At 35.9% G+C, this 14,816-nt stretch overlaps 1 protein-coding gene across 4 annotated transcripts in view; it reads right to left on the bottom strand.

Moving 5' to 3' along the window:
- The window catches only part of STRN3 (striatin 3), a 61,889-nt gene that overhangs the window by 46,167 nt on the left and 906 nt on the right, over positions 1-14,816 (bottom strand). The gene's annotated exons all lie outside the window — the stretch shown is intronic.

Genomic DNA, 14,816 nt, shown 5'->3' on the forward strand with positions numbered 1-14,816 from the left:
ACCCCTTTCAGTGACAACATTTTCTTAGATCAGCCTAAAGTGACCATGATATCATAACCTGCATGTCTAAGGCTCAAGGGTTTAAAAAACATGAGCAGAGAGACTAAGAAAGCCAAATACAATACAAGTATTAACTCTTCTGAATTGAAAATTCAACCAAAATGCATTTTTTAAAATGTATTAGCAAGAACATTTCTTGAGGGGGAGAAAAACACATTCTTTTATAAAGCATGTAATAGTTCTCTAAAATTATGGCACATGGCTTTAAAAAATCCAGCTGGATTTAATTGTGCACAGATTCTGTCAAAACAGTTTACAACACGGGTAAGGACTGTACTTCCAATTCTTCAAAGCCTAGCCAAGGCTTTCATTTTCAGGGCAGGTTCCTTCTCTTCTACCAGCCTGTAAATGTTTGTATTTTCAGTATTTTCTGAAGCCTTGAGAGGTACTATGTCTCTACAAAACTGTCATTTAAATAACTCTGGGCTTCCTCTACACCCTGGCCCTCAGCTGCAAGTAAAAGTACCACCACACCAACTTGCTCAGCTTTATTATGAAAGTGAATTCAGGGAGCTTTGAGAAGTAGTTAGGGTGACACACACTTTGTATTTGTGCAAGGACGCATTAAATAATGCCTGAAACTAGGCAAGACAGAATTCAAGGATAAAAAGATTTAGTGAATAGCTACTTGAACAGTATGGAGCCTAGGACAAAGAATTGTCTGGGGTTAAAAAACTACAGAACACACATAAAGAAAGGAACAAATAAAAATTCTAGCATGTAATATTCTACACTTTGTAAACTCAGTATTGTTTTAATAGCATGTTGCATTTCAGACATATGCATTTTGTAGTTGAAAGAGGTTTTGTCTTTTAAATAGGAAGTCTGACCATACTCAAAACAGTCAACAGTCTTCCACTGAAACTCTAGGATCTCAAACAAGAAAGTTCCCCTTAAACTATAAGAGTAATTAAAATCACTTATTTCACTGATATTCAACATCCCTAGTATGCAATTATACTGTTCGATGAACAATGATGAATACTGTATATCAACCATTTAGAAACTCTATCAAAATTTAAATAAAAAAGTTACTTGGGGAAAAAAAGGAGGATTTTTTCCCCCCTTATTTTGAAAGAAACTCCTAAAACTTCAGAATTATTCCCTACACTTCATACAGCACCAACCATGGCAGCATTTACATTAAAATTGCATTTTATTGCTTTAACTGCTCAGAAGAGCCTGACAAACTTCATGTTGATCAAACGTATTTATCTTAGTCATTGAGGAAAAAAGAGGGAAGTTACTACAGCTTTTTGGGAAGGTAAAATTGCATATATAACCTAAAGGCTATATAATAGGATATCCATACAGGATTTGATAGTCTTATTTTATTAATAAATTCTGACATGCAGTATTTAAAGTACTCGTTCAGCATCTCAAACCTAGTGAAATGTATTAAAGGGAAAAAGAAGCATGAAAGAAACCTGGATGGTAAAGCATGGAAGACAGATGAAAAGCTTTCTCTTCCACTGTTGAAACACTAATACTCCTGTACAATTCAAACAATCAAATTCTAATGAGTTTACCAATACAGGACCACACTCAGAAAATATTTTCTTTCCCTTTCAGTTCTAAACATCATTAGCTCTTAGTCTCTATAAATTTCTTTTGAAAAATCTCAACTATATGTAAAGTAATGCCAGCTATGCACTGCTTCTCTTTTATTTTTCTAAAGTCCATTAAGACTTCTAGAAGGAAGGCAGGAAAGGCCATCAGTAATTCTGAAAGAAGTGGAACACATTGAAATTACACAGTGCAGACATTAAGCATATCCTTATCCTAGCACGGTATGTCACAAACCTCAAAACAACAGGAACATTTCATCACACAATAACACTAATCTAATCTTGATTTTTAGATATTTATTATACTGAAGGTGAAGGAGAATGGTTTTGGAAAACTAAAAAATATTGAGGTGGAATACTTGACTCCTAACAGTCATTTAAGAATGAGCATACCTGTGGCAGCTATCAGTGTTACAGATGGAATTTCCAAAAGAGAAACTGAACGTAAGAGAAGCCTTCAGTTTACAACAAATACAGTTTGAAACTTCAGCTCCTTCAGAACAACTAAATGTATGAGTTTTAGTGCGTTCTTAGAGGTCCGATTATGTTTAATCCTTAAACTGGCAACTGAGGACTAAAAGAAGAGATCTTGACTACTATAAATAAATAATTTTTTAAAAAAATCTTTATTTTGTAAATTAAAGTCTTGAAATTCTGTCTCTCTAGTAAGTTGCACAGTACAATAGATGTCACTGGTAACATCAGGATCATACACACTTCAAAGACATATCACTCTTAAAGACCCTGTAGACTTGGAAGACAAAAAATATGGAAACAACATCTCATATATTAACAGAAAATCTTCATATATTCAAAATATTCAATAAGCTCAGGTTAAAGATGTGGGGGGGAAAAAAGAGATTTTAACAACTAGTTAATACCAGTGTACATTTGAGCAGTATTTGCAAATAAAGAAGATAAATTTCTGTACAACCTAATGAACAGTCAATTAAATATGGGGATATTTAATTACTACACTTAGAGCAGAAAAGCTAAGATGTTTCCTGAAGGCTACATTTTTACAGATCTTTTCCATTTCAGTTGCTGATCATTTCTCACTCCCAAATTTATACTTTTTTCAAAGACTCAAGTGATCAGTTTCTGAGAGCTTATTAAAAGCAAATTCTAACCACTAGAAAAGTGACATACTGGAACAACTTTTGGACAAGAGAAGCAGAAATAAGAAACCCAGCTAGCTCTAAGGAGGTTAATGACACAGCTGACATATAAGAGGATTTGCTCATCCCTAAGTCCCCATCAGTCCTGCAGTGGGTATGGGAAAGACCAGGCTTGCAAAACTTTCTCCTTTCCTTAACCTTATCCTTCCTCTTTCCAACTCGCACCACATCAGCCACATTCAAAGGTTTGCCTTTTCACTACAGGGCCAAGTACTGTCAAGTTTAATCAGCTTCTTAGACCAACTTAGAGAAAATCCAGTCCTCAACTCCATTCTCTTCTGTGCTAGGGTCAAACTTCTATGTTACAACTTACATTCAGTATACAACTGCCTTCCTTCTGTTACTCTTTCTCAGAATTTTTTCACTGAATCGTTTTTTTCCCTAGGATTTTTACAGCCACTCTCTTAGCCAAAATGCTATTTAGAACAGTACAGTAAGAAAACTCATACAATTCATAATTGTGTTTTTAAAGTCTAATAACAACATCTAATGAAGTTCTCTAAACATCATAGTTTGTAAACAAATTCCCAGAGACACTCCTTCTGAAAAGCAAGCTGCTGCCTTAGGAATGTGTAAAGGAACTTTCATCCTCCTGAAAGCACATTCTACTCTGTAACACTCAATTGTAACATTAGCTCAGAAAAAGTGCAAATAATCTGGTCATTATCCTCAACAGACTGAAAAAGAACTACCAAAATGCTCCATGCCACAATGTCAGAATATCGGTCACTGTCCCTATATACCAGCTCTCTTTCTCCCCACAATCAGATATCAGACCCAAGATCCAGCAAATTTTATCTGAAGGCCATTAAACAGGCATTATTTCTTTATTCAACTGACAGTTAACAGGAATGCTTGGACCCACTGCATTACCTAAGTAGACACAAATGCTCATTTTGACTTCAAAAAATGTTTACTCATTTTTATCTCCAAGTTTTCTTCACCACTATCAATATAATTCTACTGAGGAATTACCATCTTTCCATTCAAATATCAAATGCCATCATGCAAGATAATCAAACAGCCAAATAAAACATAAGCAGCAAAAGTAATTCTTACTAGTTATAAACACTATTCTATGAAGGGTCTGAACATCATATTTCACCTGCATTTCTTAAGTAGGTTGAGTAATCCATGAAACATGTCTGAAAGCAAGCTCTAAAGACTTCAAGGGAGTCATGTTCCTAATAATAATTTAAGAAAGCTCTGCAAACAAACAAATTAAACTAATTCTCTTTACAATTCAGACTGACAATATAAGTATCCTTCCTCAAAGAGCTTCCTGAAGTTCAAGTCACGAGTAAAACTAATAATCCTGAATCCATTTTCTTAACAGACTTCCTATGGAATTTTCATTTGTTTCCAATAAATAAAATAACAATAAAAGTGTTATTTTTTTCTTTTTTTACAGAAAAAAAGTTTATACAAGGTGTTAGGTGATCACTCATCCAATGATGTGTTTATCCAGCTGTGCGCTGGACACTTTGTCCAGAAAGATCCTGTGAGAGACAGTATCAAAAACTTAACTGAAATCCAAAAGGATTACATCAACTGGCTGCCCTTGATCAAGAAGGTGGGCTGCTCAGTCACAGAAGGAAATCAAGTTTGATAAGCAGGACTTTCCTCTCATGAAGTCATGCTAGCTGTGACCAGTGACTTTCAGACCAGTTGTCTTTCAGGTATTTTTCAATGGCTCCCAGAATAATCTTCTCCATGATTTTGCCAGTCACTGAAGAGAGACTGACAGGCCTGTTGTGACCAGGTTCATCCTTGAAAACTGGGATGATGTTAGCTTCCAGTCAACTGGCACATGTCCAGATGTCAGCCAAAAATCTTTCACAAATGAAAAGAAATTCTTAGTGGACTATCATGTGGTAAGAAATTATAGTGGGTTTGCACTTTTAAAATCCATTAAGTCATGGTATTTTCCAAATGTCTGTGCTGGAAAAAACCCACAACACAGCTTCAACACCAATGACAAAAGCTGATTCCTGCCACAAACATCAGCTATAAGTATTCCCTCCATCGATTAACAAGACTCTATACAGCATTTCCTATGTAAATTTTCTATTTTTAAACATTTTGTACATTATTCCAGTATGAACTGCTTAAGAGATGCAAAGCTTGCCAGCAATACCTTCTCTGCAGAAAAACTAACGAAAACAGACAGACAAGCTTGTGGACAAGTATGAGTCAAGTCACCAGGTTCAACAACCAATGACAAAATACTATGTAACCACAGATTACAGAGTAATCTGTACTCTGTAACAGTACAGAGTTTGAAACACTGTGTAAACAGCGTTTCAAACACTTGAAAAATACTCTTGGCCATCACAGGCCACGACACCACACTGCAGCATGTATTCTGAAAACATTTAGCATCATCCCTGATGTCATTTATTAATGACATGTTCTACATAAAGTAATGCTAAAATAATGCCTAAAGAAATTTCACTTAACTTTGAAGTCTCCAAAGTAGTTGTCTGTCCAGATCCAAGCTCTCATATTTAAACATGCAACAATAATCAGAGATTCAAAAGAAACTGTTGAACATGCTTTTATCTTCTCTCTGTATTAGTGAAATATAGAGAATAAGGGTGCTCAAGATAGGTCTGCAATTTTCACATAATGCTGTGGAATAGTGCCAACTTACAGCACAAATTGATTGCAAAAACCAGATTGAATTGCAATGGAATCAGAACAAGTGAAAGGAAAATTCTTCAAGAAAGGTCAGGATTACTTTGCAAAATTGTTGAGACTTAGAATTTACACTGTACATTTTCTTCTACCTTTAATTTTTCAAGAACAGCTTCTAACCCTGGACAGGCATATTCAACAATCCAACAACAAACTACTGAACTACTTGTACTTTGATACTTGCTATTGATTACCTGTTGAGGTCTCTGCTTTAGTTATTAAACAAAAAGGTCATTGCCTGTCTTAGTACATGCTAGCTATGCTGACTACATTCCATCTATTACAGTAGAGATAGCACTGGTTTCCTTCTTGTTCAACACAGCCATTCTTAAGAGCCCCTTACTGAGAACCAAGAAATCCCTTAAGTTTCCTCAGTTCCAAGGGTCCAGTCCTTCATTTAAGAACGATGCCTTAAGAAAAAGCATGGGACGAACATACAAGCTTAACAGCAGTAGATAAGACTACAGAGTAATAGATAGCTACTTGTGAATTCATTTCCATTTCCTCTGCGTCTCCATGCAGGAAAGATTCATAAATTTTCACTGTATAAAAATTATTTCATATGTTTTACACTTGTTGCCTGATTATTTTTCTGTCTGTTGTACCAGAACAAAAAACAAGAACTCCAAAAAACAAAACATCAAAACAAAACAAAACCACCTCCAAAAATATCCACACAAAGAAATGAAGAAACAAGAAGAGCAGTTACTCAGCTTCACACACATATCTATCACACTATTTACACACTCTCACTAGGGTTTATTTTTTAAGGTGATGTTCCAGTCCACTGTGTCACACCCCTTAATGAAAAAATTTTCTACTGTAAATTAAAAAAAACTCTGAACAAGTCTAAAACCCAGTGAGACACCTAATAAGGCTACCTCTCAGACTGCTTTTTGATTTAGCAAGAAGACTGAATTCTAAATGGATCAGTCTTCAAGATGTTATTTCCAGACCTCAAAATGGTTTTATGTCAAATATTCAGCATTCTTTTTAAAACCGTTACTAAACAATGGGACATTATATTGCAATGCTGATTCTGCCAGTTCTGCACAGATCACAAGACAGAGATCACTTCCCAATTTCTGTATTTATAACTGCCTTACAGCACTTATAAAGCCAACAATCTCTCAGGGGTTCTATTAATTTCTTTTAGCAGGAGATTCACAGAAGTCATGGAAGACAACAACTCAGCATGACTATTTCAGACAAGTTCATTCTCAGTTGCAGTTGCTCATTCTGTCATTATCATCTCTATTTTCTGTGTTCCTCCTAAATGCATGAATCTTGCAAATAACATCTCTGAAACAAAACCCAAAAGTAGCTACACACCTTGGACCATTGCTATTTAAAAAGATTCACACAGTCTTTTAAACAGCTTGACATTTTTGGGAATACATTTTGCTAGTAAAAGAAATTTTTTTCCAATAAAGTCACAACTACAACAAATAAGACCATATATATACATCAAAAGTCAGTATTTGAATTAAGTAAAATTTAAAATATCTTTACTACTAGCAGCACTATATTGGCACATTATTGCATTAACGTGAAGAAGCTACTTTTGACAAAGTGCCACATTTGGAGCTTCGTTAGATACTAAATAGAACTTAGAATGTTAAGCTCATTCTCTTTACTATTATTAGTATTTGTAGTACAAGAGCACACAAACAAGAGCGAAGCTGTACACTTTGTAGTGTGGCAGGCTCTTATGATCACTATAGAGCTCAAAAGGGAAGGGAGGAACTGCAGTGTGGCAAATATCCTCAAGAATGTACCCTTCCTCTCCAAAATCAGAAGCCCCAATTTGTTATTTCGGAATAAAGACAAAAGCATAACCCGCAGAAGACTGAGAACACACTGAGCTGAACTGACCTAGGCTGCTCTAGTGATGAGCATTTACATCAGTGTTCATTAGCTGCATATCAGTAGCACACACTCCTAAGGGACCACAGAAAGCAAGAACTAGTAAAGTCTTTGAATGTAAGAAGCCATACATATAAAAAGTTATATACTAATATATATAAAATAATAGAATCTTAGAGTGTACAGAGCTTTGCATTAAGGCAATGGCAACACTGACAATAACAAAATTGAATATAATAAAGTTGATGGAAATTAAGTTATGGAAGAGTAAGACAGTTGAAATAAAAGTATAAAATGCAGTATTTTCAGTGAGGCATGACAGAAAGTTGACAAGGAGCAGGTATTTTGCACCTCCTAAATGTTAATCTGGCTTCCTGGCACAGAAAATCAACAGTACTGTCTAATTTACACCACTTCACCAGGGAGTTAACAGAGACAGTAGTCCTGCCTTCTACTAATACAAATGTACTAACCTCATCTGAAGATATGAAACAGAATAAGTGTTATAAAATTTGTAAACCTATTTAAATGCTCTGATTAAACTTCCTTCTGAGACTTCTGTTTGCCAAAGCAGGATCTTTTCTTTGCCCAGGGACTCAAGGTGTATTGCAGGATTCTGTTCCAGCACCCTAGGGTCTCATCCTCAAAGAACGCAAACCACCATAGTTTCAAGTTAAATACTGCAGTCAAGCATTCACCAGCTTCTTATGGTGGTCACTGGCATAAAGACAAGGGACTTTCTTTGGGCTTTTTTCTTCTAGGAGGAGTACTATAGGATCATCAGCCTCAAATGTGGTAGGAGTTAAGGAGTGAAAAGAAAACAAGGTGAACAACTGGAAGAAATTTTAGACCAATCAACCCATTAAAAAAAAATAATATATATATATATATATATATATATATATATAAAATCAAGCAGATCTTCAGGCACCTGGACTAACTCAAGTTTATTCTCAGTTTCAGGATAATTTCAATCAGCATTCAGAGAAGTACTTTTTTTCAGAACGTTACAGCCAACACATGCAGGATTTTTGCACGCACAGTAACTTTAAATAAACGTAGGAATGCACTTCATCTCTCATTAAGTGGAATTTGTTCTGGAATAATAAAAAGGTATTTTTACCTTTAACTGCCAGCAACAGGCTGTCTCTACTCAGGCATTTTTATAAAGATACTATAGTGGATACTGTAGAAAATACTGTAGGACAATCTAGACTACTTAAATTCATGCTGTACCTTCAGGACTGGTCCTGAAGAACAGCCAGCTTCATAATTGGCTCCTAATACCTGTTCAAGTTGCACTGATGAAGGCAGAAGATATCATTAAACTAAGTATCCTGCTGAGCATGGCTTAGGATAATTCAAGAACAGTCTGAGTGACAAAAAGTAACCATCAGACAGGCAAACAGAGCTCTTGCAAGTCATACATTTGTCCTGAAGATACATCAAATCACTGGAGGATCCAACTTCCCTGGCCACTTTCTTAATCAGTTAGGAAAAACAAATCTATTATCATTTTCTCCTAATTTCTTAAATGGCAAGAAGGATCAAGAACACCCACTATTACCTCAAAACCTATTTTCATCATGAAATATATAATTATACCCACAGATACTTGAACCCTGACAAAAAACTCCTCGAAATGAGATTTCCCAAAGAGCTATTAAATATGCATAGGTATAACTGCAATGAAACTAAGAAGTAAAATGCATGCCCAGTGTTTAAAAAAAGAAGTAATTCTTCACCAGGAAGTGTTATATAACTTACCTGCCACACACTTCTACATGTGCCTAAAAGAAAACCTCACCAGAGGAACTATTGTAAAATGACAGCGCTGTGCACTGATTCTAAGTAAAAGTATTATTATTTGGATTTACTTTTAATATATTTGAATTTTTTAATTTCTGAAAAGGCAATTACTACACAATAAAAACCACTTTTATACCAGGTGTTACCAGAAGGGAATTATTTAGAAACAATATTCCAGAAAAAAGTTACACAACTACTACACTGATGAGTATCCAATACATAAACCTCATAGCTATCCAGGTATTTCCTGTTCCTGTTTTGATATGGAGCTTAATGTAACTCCATGTCCTGCACTCCTATTGTTTTGCCTCCATGAGGTGAATACTGCAAGGAAATTTTTACAGAAATGTTCAAGATCTAAATCAAAAATAAAATTGGAAGAATGAGGTTATCCATACACTAAAAGGAAGCATATCTCTGCACACTTGATTTGGAAGTCTTGCCAAGAAGCCTATGAAGAAAGGCAAGATTTACCCAGACACACAGAACAGACTTCCAACCTTCAGGGAACAGGCACCTGAAGTTTTACCAGAAGTGATGTGCCTGTTAATGCTGTTAACTAAACAGCTATGGAAGGCACAGTAGGGAAGCCCTTGATTATGTCTAACTGCCCTTTACCCAAAATACACAGAACTCTCAATTCAGCGCTTTAAGCTTAAAAGGGACTTAACACTAAAAAATATGTAGCTGTTTTCACCATTACCATAGAAAAATAATTAATGAACAGAAGCTTCTGGGTTTTAACTTCTTATATGTATGTTATTTTATACAGAAAAAAATCATTATAAAAAAGGTATTAAATATTCAAGTATTTTATTATGTGAATAAACATTAGTTATTTGGACCACAATGTACTTCTGCATCCCTGCTACAGCAAGCACCTGAACAGTTTGCACAGAAAGTTAAGTTAGATGGTTCAGATGCACACAGTACCCACACACCTTGTGGCATTTACAACTATCACAAATAAGAATGCTGACCAACTTTTTACCACCTACTTAACTTTATTTTCAGTCAGTGTTGCTCAAGTAACCCTTGGGGCTTTCTAAGGACTGATTTAGATTTAGTTAAGCTAATTTCATAATAAATACAGATATTCACCTGTAAGATACAATGAAATAGCAGTTTATCAATTAATCATATTTCCAACTTCAACTATGTAGAATGCAATTGATACACAATCATGTGGTTAAAATACACTGTGCATTTCACAACAGCAGCATTTGAATTTCCTGCCTCAACTCTGTATATCACAATTAATACCCCTGGTATCAATCAGGGTTTGTTTTTTTAAGAAAAACAGTATTGAAACAGCATCAAAATGGCACTAAATCATCATCAAACAATCAAAGCATTTTCCTGCCCATGGCAGAGAAGTCAGAACTACATGATCTTTAAGATTCCTTCAAGCTCAAGCTGTTACATGACTCCATTTCAAAGCTGCCTCATTGGTCAAGAGAATATAAGGACAGCTTGCCTGGTCAGACCAATAGACCACCAACCTTAGTGTGCCACTGGTAACCACAGGCTAACAGAGAGTTCCACAGGACAAGCATAAAAACAAAATAAAAAACCTCACAAAACATTTCAAATATCAAAAAACTTGTAAATCAAAAAGACAGTATCTTTGAATTTAGACGCCCACAGGAAATTTTCTTCCATGAACTTATCCAAACACTTTCTGACCCAAGAAAACGTTGGGATTTACAACAGTCCCCTGCACAAAATGCCACTAATTCCTGAAAAGCCAGGAGTTTTTTTAAATACTTATTTTTACTGTATGCTCTCCAGTTGCTGAGACACAGATTGTGGCCAACAAATTAACGACCATTCTACAACCCTCATAACCACTTGCAATCTATCATCAAAACAAATTATTTGAAAGCCAAAAGCAAGGCAAAGTCTGTTATGAAAAGGATTAATTGTTCCTCCAAATTTAAGAGAGAAACATTCCCAACATTATCTCCATCCCCCCTTCAAACCTGCAACAAACTAAAACAAGGAACATACAGAAAAGTATTTCAGCAAATGATTCTTGCTACACTTTGGAAATGCTGAAGTACAGCATGACTGTATATACACTCTGAGCATGGTCTCATTTTGTTCACACTTTTGAACACTTTTACATGTGTTATCTGAAGACACATTTCTTTTTTAAAGAGCATCCTATATAAAATTCCTTCAAGTCTGCTCTGTTGTCCCCAGAAAAAAGGGAAGCAGGGAGGCATGCAACTAAAATTTGAAATCTATGGGTTTTGGTGGTTTTGGATTTTTTAACACCTAAATAAAGAATATTAGAAAATATGCTTTCATGTCTATGAATATTTGGAGGAAAAAACATTTGTAAAATAAGATAAACTAGAAAGTTCAGTTGTGCACCACCAAAGGTGTCATTTTATAGGACAGAAAATGTATTACCAGTCATAATAATCTTTATGCACACCTAAGATACTTGAGAGGCTGTATAATGTTTAAACCAAAATTGGATATATTTTGTTCTGAGTGATTATGTTTCTTAATTACTCTTTCTATTGATTAAAGCATTTGGAAGTAGCATCTACTGGCAATTCTCTCCTAAGATATTCTTGTGTGATTCTGAAGTATCAGAGAATATTCAATTTGGTCTTCATCTAGTTCAGAAAATCTGCACAATTGAGGCTTTTACTCCAGACAAGCATTATCAGCCTGCAAGCCCCATTAGAAAGTGGATCTCTCAAATTTCCCCCCAAAGTTACAAGCTTTCCTATGATACTCTTTTTTTGACACAACTTTAACTTCCTTAAGAGTTTCTGCGTATCTCTACAGTGTCTGCCCATCCAAGTTTCTTTTAGGATACTATGGAGCCACTTACCACTTTGAACAAACGGCTATTTCTAACAAAAATGTAACTTTTAATATGGACTTACTGTAACTCCTCTAAAATGCATACATGTCATAGAAAAGACCATTTATCTCAGCATAACAACTGGTCATTATTGACCAACATCAAGGTCATTAGATTGGCAGATCAAAGTTACATTGCTACAGTGAAAATCTTTTAGTTCACTGAACAGTGAACAGATCGTGGCCATTACTTGCAGTGAACTATCTATGCAAGGCCAGACAGCTTATTTTCAACACAGCAACCAGCCACTGCAGCAGCCACTATTACAACTGAAAGGAAAGAAGTGCACAAGGAAAGAAGTTGCACTATTTTTCAAGTACTACGCTCCTGATATTTAACATTTCTGTACTTGATACTGGTTTGCACACACAGATTTGTCTAACGATTACACTGCTTCATTTCTGCACACATGCATAACAGCATGCACCTGAAGAGTTGGAAAGACAGCATAGAACTATAAATATTTTAGATTCAAAGTCTGATGTAAATGTAGATCCAAGTCTACCAGTACAAAACTTCAGATCCAAAAGGCTTAAGACCCTCTGTCAGTCATTACAGCCATGCCATAAACCCCAACCCAATGAAGTAACATGTGCTTTATTTATAAAAACATGTCCCATGGGCGGAACAACAACAACAAAAATCATTACAAGAACACAGAAAGAATGAACTGTTACTGCAGATCCTCTCTCCCTTTATCATCTATGTAAAGAGCACTTCTACTAGGGACGCCAATTCCTCCACTCGCTTAAACTGCACAGATAAAAAAAAAAAGGTGGATGGATAAACCACACAGGAGGCCCATTAATTCATACCACAGATAAGAAAGTATCTTCTTCTTTGGAATAATAAACTCTTTGAATCAGAACACAAAAATAAAATCACACATATTGCGAAGTCATTCCGTTTTCTGCACACTTTTTATAAAGCATTGTTAGCTAAGTTATAAAGAACTTGCAATTGCCAGCACTGAGAAGCAATGTTTATGGAGTTTACTGTCATCTTGAAAGAATGAAGAAATAAGAATGAAATTACCTGCTCCAGGAGATTTGCAGCTAAATCATCCAACATCCACTTCCATATAAATTATCTACTGTCATGCTATGGAACTACTGTTTTCCTTTCAACCCAGGAGGCCTCAATCATCAAAAGACTCACACTCGTACCTAACATCATGATTAACACTCTCATTAGCTTCAATGGACAAAACTGTTGCTTGGGGTCCAAACGATTCCAGTTTTACTGGCCACAAACCATCCTGTGACTTCACAACTTAAGTCGTAAAACCAACATAAAACCGCACAGACCTAGTAAACATCTAGCTTCAAAAAATATTCACATTCCTGTATTGTATAGGCTGAGACCTAAAATCCAAAGGAAACTTCTCCCCTGCTGCTGCCCTGGGATTCCAAAGTTATTAAAAAACCAACTAAAAACACCCTTGAGTGTAGGCACTGTGCAGCAACTCTGCTGTCTCAGTCCCATGACACTGGCACATGTATGTGAATCAACACATACATAATCAGGGTCAGAACTGCTACTGTACCTCCACAAACACTCAAAAGAAATGGTGTGGCCGTGGACAACAAACAGCAACCACAACCAAAAAGCAGTAGAGTTTGCTAGAGTGCATCAGGGAGTCTAGAGGCCACGTGAGTTCAGAGAAGCACTTTATCGGTCAGACACAACTTTTCCAAGTCTCTTCATGTTAGGGTACAGCAGTACCTCTTTTTAAATTAACAAGCCCATGCCTAAACCAAATATTTCAAGGTGGTTTTGTCTGATAATGAATAGCACTAAGCAACTTATTTATAAACATAATGCTTTATCACTAGGATGCTAGAGAAAACAGGACAAATAGCAATTGCTCTCCCCTATAAACATCCACCCACATCCATCACAGATTTTAAATCCAACCATTTCACAAAGTTTAAAATGGTAAGACTAGCAATAAGTGAAAGAAGCAGTAAAACCTCTTCAATTGTTTCCCTTGGTGGTTTTGGAGTTATTTTAATTCTTTCTTAATTGTAGTTGTAACAAAAATAGTGCAAATTACATGCTTATTACACAGCCAAGAAGCTCCTAAAGAATTGCCCAGGCTCAGGTATGCATCTTGGTTTTGAAATCCGAAAGTAAATGCCTTGGAAACGTCAGCTGCTGCTGCAGTGCAATTTGACGGGATGCTACTTCAACATTCACTCAGTACAAAAATCACCAAAAAATTATCTGGAAGCAATAGTCTGCTAACATTTTTTTTACATTTTTATTACATTTCTGTCCTATAAAAAGATAATGGCTGCTGTGTGGATACCTCACATTCACTGGATTTCGTAATCTGTTCATAAACTGGTAATAGTCTACTTGAAAAAATAATTAGTAAAATTATCCTATTACTAAAAGCAAATATTAGTGGCAAGAAATGTATATTGCAACTCCAAAACTTGCTCTCTATCCTGAAAAGTTATTAAATTTCCATTCCCCAGACGAAGCTGGTATTTTTCTGTATACTGAAATGACCACGCCGCAGACTTATCGATTCCTCACTCTTCTTCGATGTGAAATCTCCAAAGAAGAGAGTCCGAAAGGAAGAGAGAACAGATTCAACCTGGCTCAAATTGCACGCCTGGGTAAGTCTTTTTAGTTACGATTTACCTGAACTCCTTTTCCTCGTCCTGCCCTTGCTAGGGAGGCAGGCACTCCTGCCGCCTCCTGACTCCCTCTTTTCCCTCCAAAGTCAGAGCTCGCTGAGCTGCA

Source organism: Pseudopodoces humilis, chromosome 7 (genome assembly GCF_049639895.1).
Source record: "Pseudopodoces humilis isolate 2021_Gansu_Grassland_sample_001 chromosome 7, ASM4963989v1, whole genome shotgun sequence".
Classification (NCBI taxonomy): domain Eukaryota; kingdom Metazoa; phylum Chordata; class Aves; order Passeriformes; family Paridae; genus Pseudopodoces; species Pseudopodoces humilis.